The sequence below is a fragment of the Mauremys mutica genome, chromosome 24 (genome assembly GCF_020497125.1).
Source record: "Mauremys mutica isolate MM-2020 ecotype Southern chromosome 24, ASM2049712v1, whole genome shotgun sequence".
Taxonomy (NCBI): Eukaryota; Metazoa; Chordata; order Testudines; family Geoemydidae; genus Mauremys; species Mauremys mutica.
The window spans coordinates 12,883,042-12,906,181 of NC_059095.1; the positions used below are offsets into that span (position 1 = coordinate 12,883,042).

The following is a 23,140-nucleotide window of genomic DNA, read 5'->3' on the forward strand; positions in this document are numbered from 1 at the left end:
AGCTGCTGCTGTGGATTTTGTTCTGCTTGGTTTTTCTCTGTATCTTTTTTTAAAAAAGTAATAAAAAAGTTCATAGGAGAAAAGGTCCAGCGTGCCGGGCAGAGGCGTTAGAACAGTTCTCAGAGGAAACCGTCTCACACTGTGAAGCCTGGAGACGCTGTGGCCCATGCAGGGTTTCAGCCACAGAATTTACAGTTGATGTTGTTTGAAAAATAAGGCTAGGGACAGACGCACACACATACGAGCTGCAGCCCACTCCGCCCTCTCTGTGTGCATCCCGGAAACCCCAGCCCCACCGCAGCTGGCTGGAGAGACACACCAGCCACAGACACACGCAATGCACCTGCAGGGAGATGGGCTAATCATAGAATCAGAGAATATCAGGGTTGGAAGAGAACTCAGGAGGGATCTAGTTCAACCCCCTGCTCAAAGCAAGGCCAACCCCAACTAAATCATCCCAGCCAGGGCTTTGTCAAGCCTGACCTTAAAAACCTCTAAGGAAGGAGATTCCACCACCTCCCTAGGGAACCCATCCCAGTGCTTCACCACCCTCCTAGTGAAATAGTGTTTCCTAATATCCAACCTAGACCTCCCCCACTGCAACTTGAGACCATTACTCCTTGTTCTGTCATCTGCTACCCCTGAGAACAGCCGAGCTCCATCCTCTTTGGAACCCCCCTTCAGATAGCTGAAGGCTGCTATCAAATCCCCCCTCACTCATTGTTGCCCTCTACTGGACTCTTTCCTTCTTGTAGTGTGGGGCCCAAAACTGGACACAGGACTACAGATGAGGCCTCACCAATGCCGAATAGAGGGGAATGATCACATCCCTCGATCTGCTGCCTTCTTGGCAACAAGGGCGCACTGTTGACTCATATCCAGCTTCTCGTCCACTGTAACCACTAGGTCCTTTTCTGCAGAACTGCTGCCCAGCCATTCGGTCCCTAGTCTGTAGCAGTGCATGGGATTCTTCCATCCTCAGTGCAGGACTCTGCACTTGTCCTTGTTGAACTTCATCTGGTTTCTTTTGGCCCATTCCTCTAATTTGTCTAGGTCCCTCTGTATCCTATCCCTACCCTCCAGCGTATCTACCTCTCCTCCCAGTTTAGCGTCATCTGCAAACTTGCTGAGAGTGCAGTCCATGCCATCCTCCAGATCATTAATGAAGATATTAAACAAAACCGGCCCCAGGACCGACCCCTGGGGCACTCCGCTCGAAACTGGCTGCCAACTAGACATGGAGCCGTTGATCACTACCCGTTGAGCCTGACGATCTAATCAGCTTTCTATCCACCTTACAGTCTATTCATCCAGCCCAGACTTCTTTAACTTGCTGGCAAGAATACTGTGCGAGACCGTATCAAAAGCTTTGCTAAAGTCATGCTCACTCCTTTTCATCCGTGGGCCTCCCTAGAAGAGGAAGGATGGTCCAGTGATTCGGGAGCTGTTTTGGGAATCAAGAAAATGGGGTTCTATTCCCAGCTCTGCCACAGACTTCCTATGTGCCCTTGGGCAAGTCACTTAATCTCCCTGTGCATCAGTCTCCATTGTAAAATGGGGGTGAATACCCCTGCCCTACCTCACGGAGGGTTGTTAAAGGTGCTCAGATACTGTGCTGAGATGCCAGATGAGTACTTGAGTGCTCACAGCGTGTTACCAGGGCACGTCAGTGCCATTAGCCCCGTTTTAGAGGTGGGGAAACTGAGGCACGGAGAGGGGAATGACTTGGCTGTCATCCCACAGCCCTTCTGAGGCTGAACTGGAGATGGAACCCGGCTTCTGCGACTTTTCGGCCAGTGTCTGAGTGTTTGGCATGATGCCCCTCTGTACAGCAGAGTTTGGACACTGGCATGGAAGCCCCGGGGGAGTATTACTGAAGAGGACCGTGGCTGATATGACTGGCTGATGCACAAACAAAAAGGGATCAAGAAAGCAGGACAGCACCACCCCCCACGACCAACCCTCACCAGCAAGGAAATACATCATGCTGGGACCCCTCTTCACTTCACCCAAACGCCCACCTGTCAGTCTACACTGCCAGGGCCGGACCCACATCATCACGAGAGACTGCCTGCCCCATTCACTAGATACACGAGCCTCCCTCGCAACCTAACGCAAACCCTCGCTCACAGAGCAAACATTCTGCTGACACGTGAGCAGGTTAAGGTTGCACCGAGTCAGGCAGGAGGCTGTGAGGATGATCCGGATTCCTGGGCTTCACTCCGGCCTCTACCATGACCTTGGAGCAATTCACGGGCCTGCCCTGTGCCTCAGTTTCCCCAGCTGTGCAGCAGGGATAATGATACTGCCTTGTAAAATGTGTTGAGCTCCTTGCACGAAAGGGAGCCAGGGAAGGGCAGACGTGCTGTGAACGCCATCCCCTGACAAGGAAGCTGCCCTCTGCCCCCCACCCCCAATCCAGGCCAGCCTGAAGCAATCGCACGTGTCTAGCTGGGCATGGTGACTTGTAGCCCTTTGGGGATGCTGGAATTTGATTACTCCTAGGGATGGCGCTTGCTGCACAAACTGGCCTTATTGGTAAGTTACATGCTGAGATTCCTGTGGCATCTTTAACCCCATCAATATTCATGGCAAAGGAATTCACTGGCCTGGAGCCTCCCCAGAGTTCTGCTCCACCAAGGGAGACCATTTCCCTGCTAAATCAGAGCGGGGCCAGAACCCAGGGCCCAAACCCCTCCCACCTCTGGGGCCTTGGAAAACTGGATCCAAATGATATTTTCTTTGCAGGCCTCGTCCCATCCCGGCGCTCTGCAGTCCACCCAGGAGTCCTGCTGGCTCCGGGGCTGAACGCTAGGAATTCACTGTTTTCATTCCGGATGCCAGGAGCTGCTCCAGCCTGGGAAAACACATGCCACAGAAAGGTCCCATCTTTCTCTGGGAAGTCAGCCTCCCATCCCCCGTCGTGCTCGGGAGCGAGTTGTCTATGGTTGAAAGTGAATTCCATGCTGGGGAAAGGTGCCAGACTGACAGCCTGGGAGCATGGCGCAGAACACGCCGCCCCCCACACCCTGCCCCACTGCAGGACCAGACGGAGGCCAGACAAGCTCAGAGCCCAGGTCCAGCTAGCCCAGGACCCTGGCTCTGCCAGCTGCTGCAGAGGAAGATGTAAGCTGTGGGATAAGCTGCTGTGCCTTCCCTCCCCCCGGCCCAGACAGGTCTCATCCCGCGCTCTCCTGCTAGAGATCGGCTGAGATCCTGAAGTACGACGCGCCGCGTCCCTCCCAGACGTTCGGCTGTAATTCATTACGATCACTGTGGACAGTCTTCACGGCCTCGGAAAGCACAGAGCCATCGGAATGTGGGGCTGGGAGGGACCTGGAGAGGCCCCTGAGTCCAGCCCCCTGCGCTGAGGCAGGACCAAGTAACCCGAGACCAGCCCTGACAGGTGTTTGTTCAGCCTGATCTTAAAAACCTCCAGTTCTGTCATCTGCCCGTTCCAGAGCTTCCCTCCCCGGACAGGTAGGAAGCTTCTCCTGAGATCTAACCTAGATCTCCCTGGCTGCAGATGCAGCCCATTGCTTCCTGTCCTGCCTTAAGGGGACATGGAGAACAGTTGATCACTGTCTTCTCTAGAACAGCCCTTAGCAGGATGCATTCTTCAGCCTGTCCTCTCCTTATCTGGGCTTGCGTTCCTTCCCCGTTGTTGTTAATATTCATTGTGCTGAGTATCTGGTCACCATTCACTTTTATAGTGACCAACGAAGCAAAATAGGCATTAAACACTTCAGCCATCTTGATGTCGTCAGTTAACAGGCCCCGTTCCCCCCGAGGAGCGACCTGCACTTTCCCTTCAATAACCTCTTCTCACGGCCTTTTATCGTCCTTGCTCACTGTGACTCATTACGGGCCTTGGGGCTTCTCCACACTACAAAACTAGGTGGACTTAATTGAGGTCGACGTACAGCCACTGCGGTCATTCAATCGGCCCTTGGTGTCCGTCCTACTCTCCTCCTGCCAGTCGGCGCATCCGCCCAGGAGCGCTTGCATCGAGTGCCGTGGGGCATTGTGGGGCACTGAGAGCCGAGTGTGGGGCACTAGACCCCCACCTTCCCCAGGGTGATAGCCCCTGCTGTGAGCCCTGCTCCAGCTCCATTTCCCAGCACAGAGCCCACCAGCAGTGAAACTGACACCCTCGTCCATTTCACACCTCTACTGGCTCTGCTCAGGGCAGCGGCACCGGGACCGCTCTGAACTCCCTGCAACCGGCAGCCATGCTCGGAGTGGGGAGCCCCAGCGGTGAGGGGGGAGCCCGGGCAGCAGCCTGCTGGGAGCAGGTAGCCAAGAGCCTGGGGGAGGATTCTGCTGTTCTTATGCCTTTCTTTCTTCTGAATCATGAAATCTATCATGTCCTGATCACTTTCACCCGATGCCCAATCTCTTTTTGAATCTTGTTAATCTTGTTTCTTGGCCACAACATCTTCTTGTGGCAGTGAGTTCCCCAGTTTAATCACTGATTGAGACAGTATTCCCTTTGATTGGTTTGGAATTTCCCACCTTTTCATTTCACTGAATGCCCCTTTGTCCTTGTGTTACGGTGAGGGAAGGAGAACAGGGCTCCTGAGCTCCCTTATTTACAGACCTTTATCACGTCTCCTTGCTGGCGTAACATCCCAGCCTTTTCCATTTCTCCTCCAAGGAGAGTTTTTCCAAGCTGTTGCTTATTCTCCTCATCCTTGTCTGCACTCCCTCTAGTTCTGCTATATCCTCGTGAGCCGCAGTGACCAGCATCGCACGCAGTGTCCAGGGGAGGCTGCACCACTGATTTACATAAAGGCATTAGAGAATTCTCTCTATTATTCCCTTATGCAGCCTCACCCTGTGCTCGCTCCTTTGACTGCAGCAGGAGTCTCCCCTGAGCTCCCTTTTCTTGAGCTGAGACAGTTCATTTGGACCCTGTATGGAGCACCGGCAGTTTGTTTTCCCCTGTAATCTGCATTGCTTTGCATTTGTCAACTCTGAATTTCATTTGTCATTAGAATCAGAGAATCTCAGGGTTGGAAGGGACCTCAGCAGGTATCTAGTCCAACCCCCTGCTCAAAGCAGGACCAAACCCAACTAAATCATCCCAGCCAGGGCTTTGTCAAGCCTGACCTTAAAAACCTCTAAGGATGGAGATTCCACCTTCCTAGGTAATTGTGTGGCCTGTTTCCCTGCCAGGGTTCCTCTCTGAAGTTCCCTGACTGTGTTCTCTGGTCCTGACTCACCAAATTACTGTTTGTCCTGGGCAGATTCCTCCCACACACACACTGCTCCTCCCCCCCTTTCCACATCACTAACAAACATACTGGATACCCCGACCTAGCACAGAACTCCCGTGGCTCCTGCTGTTCACCTCTGGCCATGATGAAAATTCACCATTCAATCCTAGTCTTTGTTTTCTGACTCTGAACCAGTTTTTGATCCGTGACAATGTTTTGCCTCTTGCCCCCTAGTGATTTAGCTTCTTTAGCAGCTAAAAAAGCTTTACTTGGCAGTATAAATAAATTATGGTCAGTTGGTTCTTCTTTACTCACTACTGTACCAACGTGGGCAAAGAATTCTAAGATATCAGTGAGACCCAATTTTCCTTAGCTCTGAATCCCTCCTGGTTTGACCCTGTCATGGCCTGATCTCCACAACGGTTTGTCAGTCTGTTTTTAACTAGCTTCTCAGCTGAGAGGTGAGGTACCCCGGAGCCTTTTCAAAATACAAGTCCAAGATTTGCTCCCTCCAAGTCTCTGGAACAGCAGGTGTTTTGAATAAGGGATTTCCCGGTTTGGTTAGCAGCTCAGCTACCTCGTACCTCGGTTCCTTCGGAACCTCTGGCTGGCCCATCTGGGTCTGGGCCCGTATTGCATTTTAAATGATCCGTCTGCTCCAGCAGCTCTCTCATAGCGGCCAGAGAGGCGCCCCGGGGTAGGAATTCCCATGACATCTCGGCAGTGAAGACTGATGCAAGGAAATCATTTGGCTTCTCAGCAATGTCCTTATCTCCCTTGATTGCGCCCATTAACTCCTGGTGATCCAGCAGGCTCACCCATTCTTCTGAGACTTAAAGACTTGCTTGTGCCTGGTTTTTACACCTTTACCTATCTGGCCCCTCTGACTTCCCCCTCTCCTATCGCCTGCTGCACTTTGTGCTCCTGACTGGTGGACTCATGGGGTCGGGGCTCCGAATCTGGCAGGATTTCGGTTTGCCTGAAAACGCTCTCGACCCCGCCGTGCAGTTCTGTTGCTTGGCTTCTCGCCTGCCCGGCTTCCTGTTGGTTGGGTGGGACACGTGTCTGCTGAGACTCTAGTGTTGTACCCAGGCCACGTCTGGGGATTCGATTCCGTTACGTGCAGCTTTGGGCCCTTTGCCCTTTCCAACGTTCCCCGCCTGGCTCCTCCCCGCCCCGGGGTGTTGACTAGTTATGTCGTGGTCTCGGGTCCTGAGTGGTTCAGCTCCTGTCTCTTCTCAAATTAGCTCGTGCCAGTTACCTCGGCGTCACCAAGCAGAGCCTCTGGCACTCGCTGCTCCACGGCGCAATCACGGGAAGTGTCCAGATCTGTTTCTCCCGCCCCGTCCCCTTGGGCTGGGTGACCCGTCCGTAGGCGGGTCGCTGAAGTCCCCCGTTACTATTGGTTTGCTGCCTTGCCCCTAGTTTCGGTTCCTAGATTTGGAGCCCGGTCGTGCGGCCCCACTGATGCAGTGACACACTCCTACCGCTGGGGATGTGCAGGCCTCGCCGCTCAGAATTCCTCTCGCCCGCGATTCTGTGGCCGCTTTATGCTTCAGCACTGCGCCCCCACCGCTTTGGCTTCCTCCGCTTGTACCCAGGTATGACCCATGGCCATTGGTCTCCATGGCGATGCTCGTCTGGAAGAGATCGCGAGGGGTCGTCTCGTCCATCCCCCGGCGCGGAGGCAGGACCAAGTCAACTTAGAGCCTCCCCACAGGAGCTTGTCCAACCTGCCCGAAAAACCTCCGGGCCGGCAATGGGGATTCCACAACCTGCCTCGGTCACCTGGGCAATGCTGAGCAGGCGTTCCCACCTGAATCTCCCGGGCAGCTACTGCCCGGCCTGGGGTCATTCTGCCCCATCTCCGCAATGGGCCGAGGCCGTCCCCGGGCAGCCCAGGGTTTGCTTTGCCATTTCTTGCATTTGCACACAGGCATTTCTAGGGTTTAGTTTTGACCAGGTGCCAGTTTGTATTGAACCCTTTGGTCTGAGTTACAGACTTCTGACCTGTTCCTGCTCTCGTGCAGGTGCACTTTGCACCACCCCTTTGATCGGACGCCCAGACACCATTCCGACCTGGGAGCTCCTCAGCTCCTGCCACCCTTCCACCAGCTCCCGGGTCAAACATTCCTCCCCAGTCTGAGGGACGCCCGGTTCCACTCAGACTTAGGGGGAGCCCATCCCTTCGGCAGAGGCGCCCCCTTCCCCGAAACGTTCCCCGATGCCGGATACATTGAAGCCCCGTTCGTCAGGAGACTGGCTTCCCCAGCGCTCCACAGCGCCCTCCTGTGCCAGGTCCATAAAGAGCCCGGAGCCTCTGCTCCTTCAGGCCAGCAGCTCTGCCCTCCCGATGCTGCCCCTGGGCTCTGAGCTCCCCGAGCTGCTGGCACCAGCTACTTACATAAGCCAGGTGGCCGCAAGCTAGTCTGCGGCTGGTCTCCACACTGCGCAGTCAGACTGGGCTTTAACCCTGCATGGAGCAGGGCTGGATCTCGTTTGTGGGCTGCTCGTTATTCAGGTCAAAGGGTTTTCTTATTTTCCAGATTTCAACCTCTTAGTCGACCCGACTGTTAACGGAGCCGCCCTCCCTGCCGTGCCCGGCCCACACAGTGCAAACGCCCCCGTGCTCGCTCCATGTGGGACCCCCGCGCCGTGCTCGCTCCATGTGGGACCCCCCCCGTGCTCGCTCCATGTGGGACCTGTCCTGGGTGCTCGCTCCATGTGGGACCCCCCCGTGCTCGCTCCATGTGGGACCCCCCGTGCTCGCTCCATGTGGGACCCTCCCGTGCTTGCTCCATGTGGGACCCCACCCCGTGCTCGCTCCATGTGGGACCCCCCCCCGCATGCTCGCTCCATGTGGGACCCCCCCCGGGTGCTCGCTCCATGTGGGACCCCCTGTGCTCGCTCCATGTGGGACCCCCCCCGTGCTCGCTCCATGTGGGACCCCCTCCCGGATGCTCGCTCCATGTGGGACCCCCCCATGCTCGCTCCATGTGGGATCCCCCCCCGGATGCTCGCTCCATGTGGGACCCCCACCCTGTGCTCGCTCCATGTGGGACCCCCCTGTGCTCGCTCCATGTGGGACCCCCACCCCATGCTCGCTCCGCGCACCCACTTACAGCCTGGACCTGAGCTTGGTCTCCTGACGCCTGGTGCCAAGGACCCTCCTAGGAGGCCTCGCTCGGCGACACCCGTCTGACAGTCGGCGTGTGTCTGCCTGTTTGCTGGTTGTTAACTGCTCCTGCCGCAGCGACGGCCCCTCCCCCAGCCCCTGGTGTCTAGCCCCCAGCACAGCCCCACAGAGTGCAAGGCCCAAGAGAAGGAACGGACGCTTACCGGGAGGTGCAGCTCCTGCTCCGCCCAAACACTCCCGTGCTCACGGGCTCTGCTGGGACCTCCGGCGCCTCAGCTACAGCCACCAAAGCCACCTCCCACCTGCTAATTCCTGAGCCTCCCGGTGGCGGCTTTCCAAGAGCCTCGGCCGGGGCCCAGGAGCCCAGAGCCCTGCTAATCCGAAACCAAAGCAGGTTTACAGCCAGCGCTTTATTGCTGCTTTAACTGCGCCCGCAGCAATTCCAGGGTAAGGTTCAAAACCAGCCGTGGCACTTCCCAGAAGGAACTGCCACTCGGGCCAAACTCCCTGGGCGCGCGCTGCCCATTGTCTCCTCCCTGGAGCTGGGGCCTCGCAGGCCAGGAGGCCGGTTTGACAAGCAGGCCCGGACGTCCTGGAAGAGCAGTGACTTCAGCTGTCACTTAACCCGAACAACATCCATGAGCGATCCACCTGGGTGGGCCTGCCCACACTCCCGGCCGTTACCAGGGCCTGTTTTCCAGTGGTCCCTAAGTTAATAGCACATGGTCCTGGTTTGAAATCCGCATGTTGAACGGAACGGACGAGACAACGAAGCTCAGACAGAAACGGCTGGTTTTATGGCAATGGAAATGGTTATTGTTCAACAAGCAAACCTTCCCCTGTGGTATTTACAAGCCGAAAAGTGAAACCAACCCTACACAAAAGGGAAACTGACAGGTAGCTCACCTGCAAATGCAAAAGCAAACCGCTGGGCCAGGCAGAAGGGAACTGACATTTTTTAAATTCTGCCCATTTGAATTGCTAGGTGCTAGGACCCTGGGGGGAGAAATATGTTTACAGCAAAATTAGGGGCTTGATTCTGATCTCCCCCACTCTGGCGTAAGTCTGAGTGCAAGGGAAATCAGGCCCATGCTATTTAAACAGATCGTGTCCTCTTAAAGCTCTGGGGTTTTGGTTGGTTGGTTTTCCCCACCACAAGCTCACTTCCTGCCCTCATTGTTCAGAGCTTAAAAAAGGACCTGAACTTGGCGTCCGTGTCACTCCGACAGAGAAATTCTGCAGGCCCACGTCCCTCTTTCCCCAGCTGCAGCCCATAAACAAGTCACAGTTTATTGTCATTCCTGATTAGCACCACAGCAGGGGCTTTTCTGGGGGCTCCCCACTGCTCACATTTGCTGGGAAGAGCCTGCGGGAAGAGAGACAGATTGGACACTGCACACTCTTGTCCAAGATCTCCTACCGGGCAGCCAGGGTTGGCGGGAGCACAGAGGCCAGGCGATGAGCTGGGGCAGAGATCGGGATGTTTAGTTCAGGTGTTTACAGGGCCCTGTCTGCACTAGACAGGGCCCGGTGCTATCCTGGCAAACCCTGCAGCGGAGATGCAGCAAGAGGGCATCTGTGGCACGGCTTATGCCAGTGCCCAAGCAGAACAAGCGATCCCAGCAAATGTAACTGGGGCCCCACCAGGGCTTTGCCAGCAGGCCCATGTCGGTCAGAGGTGGGAGGTTTTTCAGCTGGCAAAACGTTTAAGTGTCGACCTGGCGCAGTCTCCCTCTTCCCACCAGGACGTGCCATCCCCAGGGCGGGGAGCCAGACACACGCTGGCTCTGCTCCTGCTAGCAGCTCCAGAGAGCAGTGTGGCGGCAGCCCCGGGGGTTAGACGCCCAGGTACAAACCCGCCTGCCCCCCGGCTGCGGACTCAGTAGCAGCGTAGCCACGGCTCAGGATAGCCACCTCGGTACATGCCCCAGTGGAGACTCAAATTCCGTTGGGCTGGGCACTTGGAACTGGAGTCGGCCGCCTCCCATGCGCCCCATCATGGCCACAGGTCACGCTACCGGCAGCCAGCCTCAGTTTCCCTTCTTGGACTGTTTAAATAAAACTTCCCTTGGTCAAAAATACCCCTCCCTGGGGACTAGGCTTTTAATAGCAAATTACCTGCAAATAAGAGTCACAAATCCATTCCCAAGGTTTCCCTGCCTCCTCCCCAACCTCCCTGCCTGGGGCAACCCCTGGTCTGCAGCTTCCCTGCAGGAGCCTTTCCTCACTTTGTGAAGACTCTCTGCCAACTTCCGGGGCTCCCACCTGCTGCCCATTCTGGGGACTCCCCAGGGTTGCCTCTAGCCCCAGCCCCTCGAGCCACCCGGTACAGCATCGCACGACCACACAGCCCTGCCCCCAAACTGCTGACACGCTCGACAGCCCGGCCAGGTGGAGACAGGATCCGTAGCCCCATTTCACAGACCGGGAGCTGAGGCCCCAGAGGTGACCCTGGGAGGTGGAAAACCTGGACCTGACGCCCAGCCCCACGGCAGAGCAGCCAGCCCCTGGCTCTGGACCAGACAGTGACAAGGGGGGGGCGTGTAACCCTGCGTGGGGTAGGCCAGCCCTGCCCCCGGGGGAGCCGTCTCACTCCCCTGCTGCACCTCCGCATGCCGCCAGAGTCATTCCCTGCACCCTGCTGCCTGCACCGTGGCAGATCCTCGCGTGGGCCTGAGTACGGAATGAGAACCAGCTCCAGCAGGCTGGGGGAGGAGGTGGCTGCGAGGCCCCGTGGCCCCCACAGGGACCTTGGCTAGAGCAGAGCCGCTCAGCCCTGCAGTGCCCCGATGGAGCTCTGTGCCCCACCCCATCGTTGCATTGCTCTGGGGGCAGCCTCCAGCCAGCCCCTGCAAAGGGCCTGGGGACGCATTTGGGAGGATTGCGATTGGGACATGCCATCGGAAGCTATCGCAAAGGCCTGGTTCCGCCTGCTTCGCTGGGGTTACTAGGACACACACGCACCCCGCAGCTCGTTGTAATGCGGTCCCTGCAAATTGCCAGCAGCAAGAACAAATCCGTTGCAGCTGGGACCTCACAGGCGGCCCTAAGCTGTGTTTCATTGCGGGCTGGAGAGACAATACGAACCCTGCCCGGCTCTTGGCATCAGATCCCTGCCATGGACACGAGGCTCCACCTGCGCGGAGCCGGTTGCAGGAACAGGGTCCCCGAGGGCAGAGTGTGACTCTGGCTCGGCAGCCCAGCGCAGAGGTGCGGGAGCTTCGCCGCTGGGGCTCCCTGTTTCTCTAACATCAATAAAACACAGACCCAGGGTGAATTTTCACGGTGCTGCTGCCGCTGGCGTTAACTCCTTTGGCGTTGGCAGACTCAGGTTTGTTTTATCAGCCACCGTGTGTTTTTCTAAATCGCTTTTCTTCCGATAAAGGCGTCGGTCGGGTGCACTGGACGCCTCGTGCTGCAGTTCTCCTGGCTCCACTGGCACTCAGCTCCCATGGGATGGGCACCGACCGACAGAAAACCCAGAGAGCGAGCGTGAGCGTCAGCGGGCGCTGCCGGGGTCTCTGGACGTTCCTCTCGTGTCTCTGGTTTCTCTTGTGCCTCATTGTCCCTGGGCAGCCTGGTGACTTCAGGAGGCTCCACGGGCACAGTGCATCTTGGGCCGGATTCTGCTCTCGTTTCCACAGGTACAAAGCGGGAGCGGAGCCAGTGCACGTGCTCCAGGCCAACGCCAGTGTGACCGACGGGAGAATCTGGCCCCGGCCCCTGCAAAGGTCCTAGCTAAGGAGCAGCAAGCCAAGCGGGGGAGAGGCTGGGGTGGGCTGGCCCCTTCTCCCAGCTGCCCCCGCTGCTGCAGGCCTCTCCCTGCAGTGTGTTCTCCCGGGCTTGGCCAGCCCACGATGGAGCTCCAAGGAGCTCTCTGTCCCCAGCTCTCTGCAGGTGGGCCTGGGCCTGGGGGCAGTTTCTCCACAAGCTCGTGGGCTCCCGGCCTGGCCGTGTCTTTGGGCCCTGGTGGCTAAGAGGGGAGTGATGCGGGCACTCGCTCTGGGGAGGGAAGGCACTGGCGGGCTCTCACCAGAGGGGCAGGGGACACCCCCAGAGCAGTCCTGCTCTGACCACTGCCCTACACTGCCAAGCCCAAAATAAAGGCACAAAGGCAGGGCCAACGTGACGTCCCCTCCCCTGGCCATGGGCCGGCGTCCTGCTCCCACGAGGATCCACACCAGCCGTGGCAGCCCAGCGTGGTACAGCCTGGCCAGGGCAGGAGACAGAACCAGCGTTTGGGGGCCATGTGCCGAACAGGGAGGGACCGAGCCACAGACCCCAGGGGGCTCGGCCCCAGGTTCTTGTGCAGCCTGTCTCTGAACTGCCGAGTGCAGCAGCAGGGGCCTGGCTCAGGGCTTTGATTTGGACTCGTCTCCGGGGTCTTTTAGCCCTGGCCATTGCAGCGTCTGACACATGCTGGGATCTGGCTTCCCGCCAGCCTGGGCCATCTCTCCCTCCGCAGCCCGCGGCTCCGTCCTTAGGGGCACATCGGAGAGACGCCACGCACACGGGCGAGCCCGCGGGGCTGCGGGGGTGAACCGGCCCTGTGGGCTCAGAGCAGCGCAGCACTCGCTGCCACTTGTAAGCCAGCCAGAGCAGCTGGTGTCCTGCTCACGTGCGTCGGTCTGGGCCAAATCCGGCTCATCCCGGGGATACACCCGAGGGCAGTGGCTGCCCCCACGGGCTCCGTGGCCTTCAACCAGCCACATCGCATCGAAGCCCAGCACAGACAGCAGCCACACCGACCTCCCCCGGCACCCTCCGTGCATCGTCCACCATGGGGCGTAGCCAAGTGCCTGCCTGCAATGAGCCACTTCTAAGCCTGCACTGGGTCGCCAGCTTCCACTGGTACAAACCAGCCCCTTTCGCTCCGCTCGGCTGGTGGCTGCTGACCTCAGAACTCGAGAGAAAGTCTCCGCCCTCTCGGCCAAGGGCATCTTGCCGCCTAGATCCAGGGGCGAGCACAGAGGAGAACAACAAAACTCCTTCTGGGGCGGGAGGGCTGACAGCCCATGGGAGATTACAAAAGCGAAATGTTTATGGTTTGGCTAAGAGACGACTCCGAGGGACATGATAACAGCCTGCAAGTATTTGAAGGTTGTAAGCGCTGAGGCTAGAGGGGGGTCAGCTCACGCTCAGGGCTGCAGGCTGAAGTTAAGCGAAGGAAAATTCAGGCGTGATACCAGGACGTGTGTCCTGCGGCTGTGATCACTGTGGCTTTGGAGTGGCGGGACCAAAGGCTGGCAAAGCTCAAGGGAGCGTGTCACAGGGAATAACCCTGAACAGGCCTTTTCCTCTTCGAGTGTTTGATTTCGAGGAGAGAGGGGCCAGAACAAAGCACAGCGGAACTCGGTGGAAGTCTGGAATTGGCTCCAGACCCAAACCATGCGCTTGAGCCCATCTTTAATTCAGCTACAGCCAGACAGCTCCAGCTGCAGCTAGCTTGCATGAGACTAGCTACACACGCAGCCCAGGCGGGCTGGTCACAAGCCACTTCCCCCAAACCCAGTCACTTCATCCCAGCCTCTGACAGAGCCACGCTGCCGATAGCCAGGCAGGCAGCGATGGAAAGAGGCTGAATTCCTATTTATTTTGTATCTTTTCCATAAAAGGGAAAAGTGGAAGATCTTTACAGCTGGTGAGGAAGGGATGCCAGGCAGGGGTTGCGTACACACTTGGGTTCAGTCTCTGGTCTCACACAGACTCGGTTTCTATCTGTATTTCCCCCACCACAAACATCTGTTGCTAACGTCTATGCTGAGTGAAATTAAGGCGCCATGGCTGTAACTCACAATTAAAGTTTCTTTTTCAAGGAAGCCCTTTTTCGTTTGCAACGCGCTGTGCCAAATCAATTATATTTTCCACCTACCTTTGGCAGTGCTCGGTCCTAGGGGGATCCCTGGGAAGAAGGGGTGCGGTGCCACGACGGAGAGGTGCTCCTGCTTGGCGGGTGGCTGGCTGAAGAACCTCTTTCCCAGCTGATGGAAGCACAGATGTGGGGGGGAGAAATGACTGTGCAGAGGGGCGGAGAGACAGACCAAGAGAGGCTGCAGCTTTTTAACTGCTGCCTTGGCTCCTTCCCCCGAGCCAGCGAGCGAGGCAGACGGGGGTCAGGGGTCAGCGATGGAGCCGAGGATGGGAACTGAAGCGGTGGACCAAGCAGGGAGGTGCATGGGACTGCACCCGCAGTGGTGACATGCCACCGCCTACAGGGAAAAGGAACCCGGACCCTGGGCAGACCCTAGTGGGGGTCCTGGGGGGCGAGGAGCTGGGAAATGACTCAGAAAGGCACCGTCTAGCAAGCATCACAAGACCATAAATAGTTGCCCATCTGCAGCACAAGAGGGGGTGGGATGGAAACAGAGTGCGCGACGTAGACTGCAAAGCCTCATCCTGCCGAACGGAAGGGAGGCATTCATTTCCCCTCACCATCCCCCAGCAAACGCAGCGGGTGAAAGCAGCTAAGGAACCAAGGAATCCTAGCGAAGTCCTGCTTTCCAAAGCGCCCGGGATCTCAAAGCACTTACCAATCACTGAGACCCCCTCCCTCCATGGGATGGGGAAGTATCATTGGGCAGAGGGGAAACTGAGGCACGGAGCAGCTGAGGGCCTGATTCTGCAACTCTTGAGTCAGGATCATTCAGATGATGAAAGGCTGCCGAATTGGGCCCCGGGTGACTTGTCTGAAGTCACAAAGTGAGTCCTTGGCAGAGTGGAGAACAGAACCCAGGAGTCCTGGTTCCTGTCCCCCACGTCCTGCCCCGTTGAAAACAAATGAGCAAGGGCCTGCTCCTGCTCGCACTGAAGTCAGGGGGAGTTTTGCCAATGACTTCAGCAGGTTAAGGATCATGAATTACGCAGCCACCCTTCTGCACAAGCAACTGGCTCTGTGATCAACGCCCCGGGAGAAGAGAGGTTGCTCTGTATAAGGCGCTGCACAGCCCGGGACGTTCAGTGACGTCAGAATGGATTCCACGCCGATGGAGAAGAGACAGGTTCCGGGTGGGGTTGGAGTCTCTGTCCTCGGGATCATCTGGCTGGGTCAAGCACCCTGAATACCGCTGGCTCCATTGCTATAGCTGTGTGGGAACAAGGACACAGAGCGTTTGCCTAGAGCTAAATTTATCAGCCAGAAACTCCTCAAGCTGTGGACTGAGTGTGTCCCGCAGCAGGCGAGCCCTGGCACCCTGACTTTCTAAGGTAGGTCTCCCCAGGGACGGCAGCAGGCTGGGCAGAGATGGCCCTGGTAGCGCAGGTGCCATCGCTGATAAACGAGCAGGATCACAGGTCGGCACAGAGGCTGTCAATTGCAGCGAATGAGGCTGTGTGGTCGAATGGTTAGAGCGGGGCTGCAGGGCTACATTCCAATCCCAGCAACCTGGTCTGGGGCAAGCCCCCTCCCCAGAGTATTCCCCTGGGGGCGCGGGACAGAGCCTTGGTCCCCGGCACCCCCATCACATTGCAATCGGCATTAATTGAACGGGGGTCGCTGGTTGGAGGCTCAGCTGAAGCTGTCTGGGGACAGAACTGTCTGGCTTCTGAGCCACCCGTGTGTCCACACCCCAAACTCACATTGCACATGTGTGTGTGTGTCGCAGGCCAGACACCCCCATCCAACCACACACCCCCACACCTACACACACACCCCACCCTACACACACAACCACACACCCCATGCACACACCCCATACACCCCAAACTCACATTGCACATGTGTGTGTGTGGCCAGCCAGACACCCCCATCCAACCACACCCCCCCACCTACACACACACACCACCCTACACACACAACCACACACCCCATGCACACACCCCACACACCCCAAACTCACATTGCACATGTGTGTGTGTGGCCGGCCAGACACCCCCATCCAACCACACCCCCCCCACACCTACACACACACCCCACCCTACACACACACCCACACCCCATGCACACACCCCACACTCACATTACACATGTGTGTGTGTGCGGCCAGCCACACACCCCCAACCAACCACACACACACCCACACACCCTGCACCTACACACTCCCACCCCCCCACAGCCCCCCACATCCCCTACACCCCCCACCCCCCACCCCACTCATCCCCACACACCCCACACCTACACACCCCCATCCTCAGCCCCCACACACCCCATGCCACCCCCGCCACACCTACACACACAAACACAAGCTCTGGGTGTATCTGGCTCAGTTGTTATATAAACACATTGCCTGCCTGTTGCTACCCAAGGATCTCCAAACACTTAACAAACAGGAATTAACTGAGTCTTACAAAACTCAATCAATGAGACATGTCGCTTTTATCGCTGGCGATGCTGCTTGTCTGCACGACCGGGTTACGGGGGCAGAGCTCCAAGGTATCCCCGTGTGTAATGACGGCACATCCAGGACGACCTAGTGGCCTGGCTGGGTCAGATCCCAGGAGATCCCGGTATCCAGTGACAGGCCAGAGGGCAGAGCCCGGGGCAGGCAGCAGGAGGCACCGCCAGGGAAGCAGCCCTAAGCAGGGGGATCCCAGCTGCGTGGACAATTTCCTGTGCTCGGTTTAAATACACGGATGCAGAGATGCAGTCAGGACTCCGGAGCTCCGCCTGTCCCCTGCCCGAGTTCTGGCCCCGCTAGGGGGTGACTGGGTGGCAGGTGGGGGCCCACTAGCACCCGAGTGCCTGACGGAGCAGGGCCCTGGCAGAGGAAGTAACCCCACCTCCCTGAGCAAGGGAAGGACGCGGCCGTCAGCCTGGCCGTGCTGACACTGGGTCAGGCCGGCGATGCTGAGGGGTGCGGGCGTTTCACACCCCGGGGGCACCGGCGTTATGCCCAGCTAAGTTCTAAGCGCTGAGCAGGCCTGAGACACTGATCTGCCCCAGGCCACCCAGCCAGCTGGGGAGAGAGCCCAGCTCTCCAGGGCTGCCACAATCCCAGCGCTCCCCTGTCTGGAGGCTGGGTGGACGAGGGAATAGGCGCGAGCAGCTCGCTGGGCAGTGTGTCAGATGGGCAGCTGGCTAGATCAGCCTGGACAGAAAGGCGGGTGACTAGGGAGCTGCTGGACGACGGCCCAGTAGGCAGGTTAACACCGTATCTAATCTCACCCTCGTATTTATAATTCACCATCACTTCGCTGTAACCTTCCCTCCCCGCCTCCGCCCGCCCCCCATTTTCTGAAATCGACAGGGAGTAGCACTGGGCATCTTAATCTGGGTTAGTCACTTGTTTACGATGTGGTGAATTCCATCGCCACGGGGCGGGGGTGTCCACCCCTAGCACTGTCCAACCCCCCGGTCCCTGCGGGCTGGGGCCAGGCCGCCCGCGGATGACAGACGAATGACTCGGCCAGCCGGAGTGTCAGCAGCCAGGTCACTGCAGCTGGGAAGCCCCAAGCCAAGCTGAGCAGGGAACGGACGGAGCATTGCTCAGCACGTCCTGGGGTCAGGGTCCAAGCTGCACCGGAGGGCAGCATAATGCCCAGCGGCCAGGAGTGCCTGGGACTGGAACTATCTGCGAGGCCTGTAGCTGCTCCTTGCTGCTCCTGGCCGGCAGTGACTCCCAGAGGAGCCAGGCAGTTATAAACGCTGCTTTCCCAAAGGGAGCGGGGCTGCTCTCTGCCCAGGAGAGAGCCGCGCTACCCGCAGGCATGGCTCCGCCCAAGCCAGGGCACTCAGATCAAACCCAGCCACCATCTACCGGCCACGTTCACTGCGCATTGCACCCACCGAGGCACGGAGCAGGGCGCTTGTGGGATGCACCTGGGGGCTTTCCGATCAGAGTCCCTCTGCTGTCACCGCCCTGGCAGAAAGCCACTGCAGCTGGGGCATTCCAGGCTTGGGAATTTTACACACACCCTGTGGCTGTTTGCGACTTCCCAGCAGCTCAAACACAGCTCAGATCCTCCTGCTCCAAAAGCACAGGTCCCAGCTAGCTGGGCCCACGGAGAATCCCCCTTAGCTGTGCGGGGTCTGTGACACACAGCCCAGCAGGCCTGGTCCCGGCCATTAGCAAGTGGTGGCGTGCATACACCCTCGCCTCCATTATCATACCTGGCATTGCGCCACTTTCCCCCGGGTCCTAAAGCCCAGGGACTGGATTCTGAGCAAAGGGGCTAGAACAGCAGTGTAGCCCTGCCTGCTTGGGCTGGAGCGTGGCCTTTGCCATCTGGCGTGGGGCGGGGAGGGGTCTCAGAGCCCGGCTCCAGCCCGAGTGGGAACATTCACTGCTGTTTCTAGTCCCCTGGCACGAGGCCCTGACACTCACGTTCCCCGCGGGGGGGTTGCAGGATGGCAGCACCCTGGGGCCAGCACGGTGAAGATCTGGGTGCTCTGAACTCTAGGGGGCAGGCAGGCCTGAGCTGCTGCCACTACCAGGGGCAAGGAAAATAGGTTTGCACCCGTATTTATTTGGCCTCCATTCCTGTGGGTCCTTGGGGCTGTAATATGAGCACCCCACAGCCCCCTGTGAAGCAGGGCAGGGCCATTGTGTAGCTGGGGAACTGAGAGCAGAAGTGGTTTGGCCAAGGTCACCCAGAGAGTCTGCAATGAAACAGAGACGTGACGCCAGCTGTCCCACGTCCCAAGCACACGCGCTAACCCCCGGGCCAGCTAAAGATGGCCAGGAAGGCCCCACAGGCTCAGCTGGCCAGTGCAGCTCGGAGCGGGCCACGCGGTGTGGAACGAGCTCTCTCCGGAGAACGCGCTGACTGGCTGGGCTCCCGCGGGGCTTGTGGTTCCTCACCCCCTTAGGCCGGGGCTGTTGTCAGCAGCCTGAAGACCCAAACACAATGGTTCGTGCCGAGGGTGCAGGTAATGCAAAGAACAGCCACAGCTACGCAATTTAGAGTGACAGCATCCAATGGTGTAGCAAACGTCACCCTCCCCAGGGGGGTTTATAAACCCGGCGAATCACAGCGCCTACCACTGACATGCAGCTGCCTCTGGGGTGGGATGTGTCAGCTGTTGAACAGCAGCATCGCAGCTTAAGCCTGGAACTGCAGAGTAGTGCATGCTCGTGAAACTGCAGGGGGATTGTGCCCAGGGAGGCTGGAGGGAACCTGGCCAGGACCCCAGCGTAACATCGCTGTTCTTGTGCCCCGGGCTCTTTAACGACCGAGTCTGGGCAGTACTCCACAGCGCCCACTAATGCCACTGGCTCAGAAGTTAGGAGGGCGCCTACTGCAGCTCCACCCCCCGGCAAGCTTTCCATGGTCCCGTGTGACTCCCAACGCAGCCGCAGCGCCCGGGGGGCTGATGCTGGTGGAGACGCAGCTGGTGGAGACTCCTAGGTCACTCTGCTTTGGACGCTGCGCCTGTTTATCTGGCCTGGCCTAGCAACCCGGGTGTTTCCGCTCAGCCCGAGCTGTCAGGTCTGACGCTCTGCAGCCCCCCGCCAGAAGCCAGCGCCAAGGCATCTGGCGCAGATGGATGGGCCCCTTTGATCCGCGCTGCTTTGAAGGCGCCCAGCCCCCCTGGAAATGTTACTTCTGAGCGGGGGCCGTGTGAACAGCGCAGCCTGTGATGCTGTGGCAGCTGGCAGGACACTAGCAACTCACAGCCCCTGGGTCGGGGCTCGAACCCCTGGCCAGCTCCGCCCCCGGTGTCAGGCCGAGCTCTCTCACTCACCCCGTCTCACGGCACCTGCCCCCTTCCCCAGGCTAGCCCAGTGCTCACCGCTCCCTCGCCCTTGCCTGGTATCTCTGCTCCCATCAAGTCTTGTCTGTCCCAGTGCCCCCCAGCGCTCCCGGCCTGCGACCCCCTGGGCTGGTGCATTCCCTCCCAGCTGCTCTCCCTTGGCTGCTGCAGCCGGGCCGGAGGAGAAGCAGCAAGCAGGGAGGTGGCCACAGGCGTGCGATGAAACGGGAAGTGCTCAGTGCGCCTGTTACTCACCACCGGCCACCTGCCCCTTGGTCTCGCTGGAGAACGGCCAAGCAGCCCTGCAGCTGAGAGGCTGCTAGACGATCCGAGCCCTAGTCCCGGCTCTGTGGCTTCACCTCTCCGTGCCTCCATTTCCCCACCTGCCCATGGGGGACAAAGCTGACTCTGAGCCCCTCCGACGGGCGGTGCCAAGCACCATTCTGCGTGGGCTGACCCTGCTGTCCTCGGGACAGGCGAGCAGGCCCAGAGGGTGGTCTCCTCTGCGGGGGTTGTAGGACCAGGCTCACCAGGAAGAGCCCCTCACACAGGGTCGCCTCCAACGACTCCCCAGCGCTCGTTCTCACACACCCCAAGCCCACGGGTTCAGTTTGCACCAGACAAGGCCCCTGATGGGATCCGAGGCAGATCCAGCTGGGCTCTGCTTTGGCTAATGGCCGGGGGATGTGTCTGCATGTCAGCAGGCCCTGGCAGAGCAGAGGACACATTTGTCCCTGAACCCACCTCATACAGCAGGAGAGACTTGCTTGGCCACTCAGACCACGTCCAGGCCTGGCTCCAGAACCAGCCTTGTCCCCATGCCTGCTGGCCCAGCTGACTCAGCCTCTCCAAATGATGAGACTGCAGGGCAGAGGGAGCCTTGCGGAGAGGCAGATGAGCAGAGCCAGAGGAGGAGAAGAACTGTGGACACGCTGGGTGGCTCAGTCACTGGGCAGCGTAGAAGTCAGCTGTCTAAAAACCATTGAAATCCGTCCTTTCTGAATGGGAGGAGGAGGATGTGGGAAACCAGGGAAGGTTCAGAAGAGCTACAAGAACAATTTGGGGTCTGGAGAACCTGCCTCACGGTGGGAGGCTGAAGACACACACACTATTTCCTGGGCTGGGAGGAGGTTAAGCTCCTACCTGGGGGAAGATCTCTGAGAGCAGAGGGCCCTTAATGGAGCAGACAAAGGCCGAGTGAGATCCAGGGGCTGGAAACTGACGCTAGATCAGTTGAGACTAGAAATCCGAGGCCTGTTTTAGGTGGTAGGGTGATTAGCCATGGGAACGACTAGGCAGGTGGGGCATTCGCCATCATTTGGGATCCTGACGTGAGGACTGACTCACAAAAATACGCTCCAGCTCAGCACGAGCCCTGGGCAAGCCAAGGAATGACTGGGCGGCCTGGGGAACCCAGAAGGACAGGCTGGTCCCATCGATGAACGGCGGGAGGGCCCAGCTCCCGGTGGCCGAAGGCACAAATAAGGAGCTGACTGCCACAGCTGGGGAAACTGGCTTCAGGGTGGGGTGAATGGGAGCGCGATGGGTTTGGAGTCCAGGCAGAGTAGCCCAGGTTCCCAAGGCGACTAGTGGTTTTGGGGGCCCAATTTGCCACCCCTTAAAGGAGCCTGATTCCCTCTAGGCGGGTGCTAAGGTCCCTTGAGGGCATCTCATGTTGCGTCCCCCGAAATCACTCGTCACTTCGGAATGCGTACCCAGGGAGTCCGAACCCTAGCGCCCGCCAGGACTTGAGACCCTCGCGAGATGATCCTGGATGCTCAGGGCTGAAATCCTGCCCAGGGGGGCCCAGGATCAGCTCCCGCCCATGCAAGGTCTCAGCCCATTCGCTTCCCTTGGCGAACCCAGCAGAGGAGTCTAGCCTGGAATCCTCTCAGATCCACCCCAGAAACTCTAGCGAAGTCAAAGAGGTGTCTCTGCCCCCCATAGGGTCTGTTCATTCATCACATCAGCCCACCCCTTGCTTCATTCATCACATCTCCCTCCCCTTTGGCCACTCTCGTGTCTGCAGTGACAAGCCATAGGGAGCCCAGAACCAAGACAGAAGAGTAATTCCTGGGTTCCTGAAAGACTGAGATGCTGATTCCAACGAGCCTCCCCAGTAGCGGCTTTAACCCAGAGCCAACATAGAATCATGGAACCATACAAGATTAGGGTTGGAAGAGACGGCAGGAGGTCATCTAGTCAAAGCAGGACCAACCCTAACTAAATCATCCCAGCCGGGGCTTTGTCAAGCCAGGCCTTAAATACCTCTAAGGAAGGAGATTCCACCACCTCCCTAGGGAACCCATCCCAGTGCTTCACCGCCCTCCTAGTGAAATAGTGTTTCCTGATATCCAACCTAGACCTCCCCCACTGCAACTTGAGACCATTGCTCCTTGTTCTGTCATCTGCCACCACTGAGACCAGTCTAGATCAGGGGCCAGCAACCTTTCAGACGTGCTGTGCCAAGTCTTCATTTATTCACTCTAATTTAAGGTTTCACATGCCAGTCATACACTTTAACATTTTTAGAAGGTCTCTTTCTATAAGTTTATAATAAATAATTAAAGTATTGTTGTATGTAAAGTAAATAAGGTTTTTAAAATGCTTAAGAAGCTTCATTTAAAATTAAATTAAAACAAAGAGCCACCTGGACTGGTGGCCAGGACCTGGGCAGTGTGAGTGCCCCTGAAAATCAGCTCGCGTTCCACCTTCGGCACATGTGCCATAGGTTGCCTACCCCTGGCCCCTCTCCAATTTGTCCACATCCCTTCTGTAGTGGGGGGACCAAAACTGGACACAACACTCCAGGTGTGGCCTCACCAGTGCTGAATAGAGGGGAATAATCACTTCCCTCGATCTGCTGGCAATGCTCCTACTAATGCAGCCCAAAATGCTGTTAGCCTTCTTGGCAACGAGGGCACACTGCTGACTCATATCCAGCTTCTCGTCCACTGTAATCCCCAGGTCCTTTTCTGCAGAACTGCTGCCTAGTCATTCGGTCCCTAGTCTGTAGCAGTGCATGGGATTCTTCCGTCCTAAGTGCAGGACTCTGCACTTGTCCTTGTTGAACCTCATCTGATTTCTTTTGGCCCTATTCTCTAATTTGTCTAGGTCACTCTGGATCCTATCTCTACCCACCAGCATATCTACCAC

General features: G+C 58.0%; 1 protein-coding gene across 2 annotated transcripts in view; it reads right to left on the minus strand.

The window, feature by feature from the left end:
* The window catches only part of TBXA2R (thromboxane A2 receptor), a 79,676-nt gene that overhangs the window by 44,191 nt on the left and 12,345 nt on the right, over positions 1 to 23,140 (minus strand). Inside the window, exons 2-3 of one of the 2 annotated variants that reach the window (XM_044999040.1) lie at positions 14,886 to 15,437; positions 14,228 to 14,336 (exon numbers count right to left, since the gene is read on the minus strand). The gene's annotated coding sequence lies outside the window, so the exon portion shown is untranslated. The remainder of the gene's footprint in view (positions 1 to 14,227; positions 14,337 to 14,885; positions 15,438 to 23,140) is intronic. The other variant, XM_044999041.1, reaches the window with a different exon arrangement.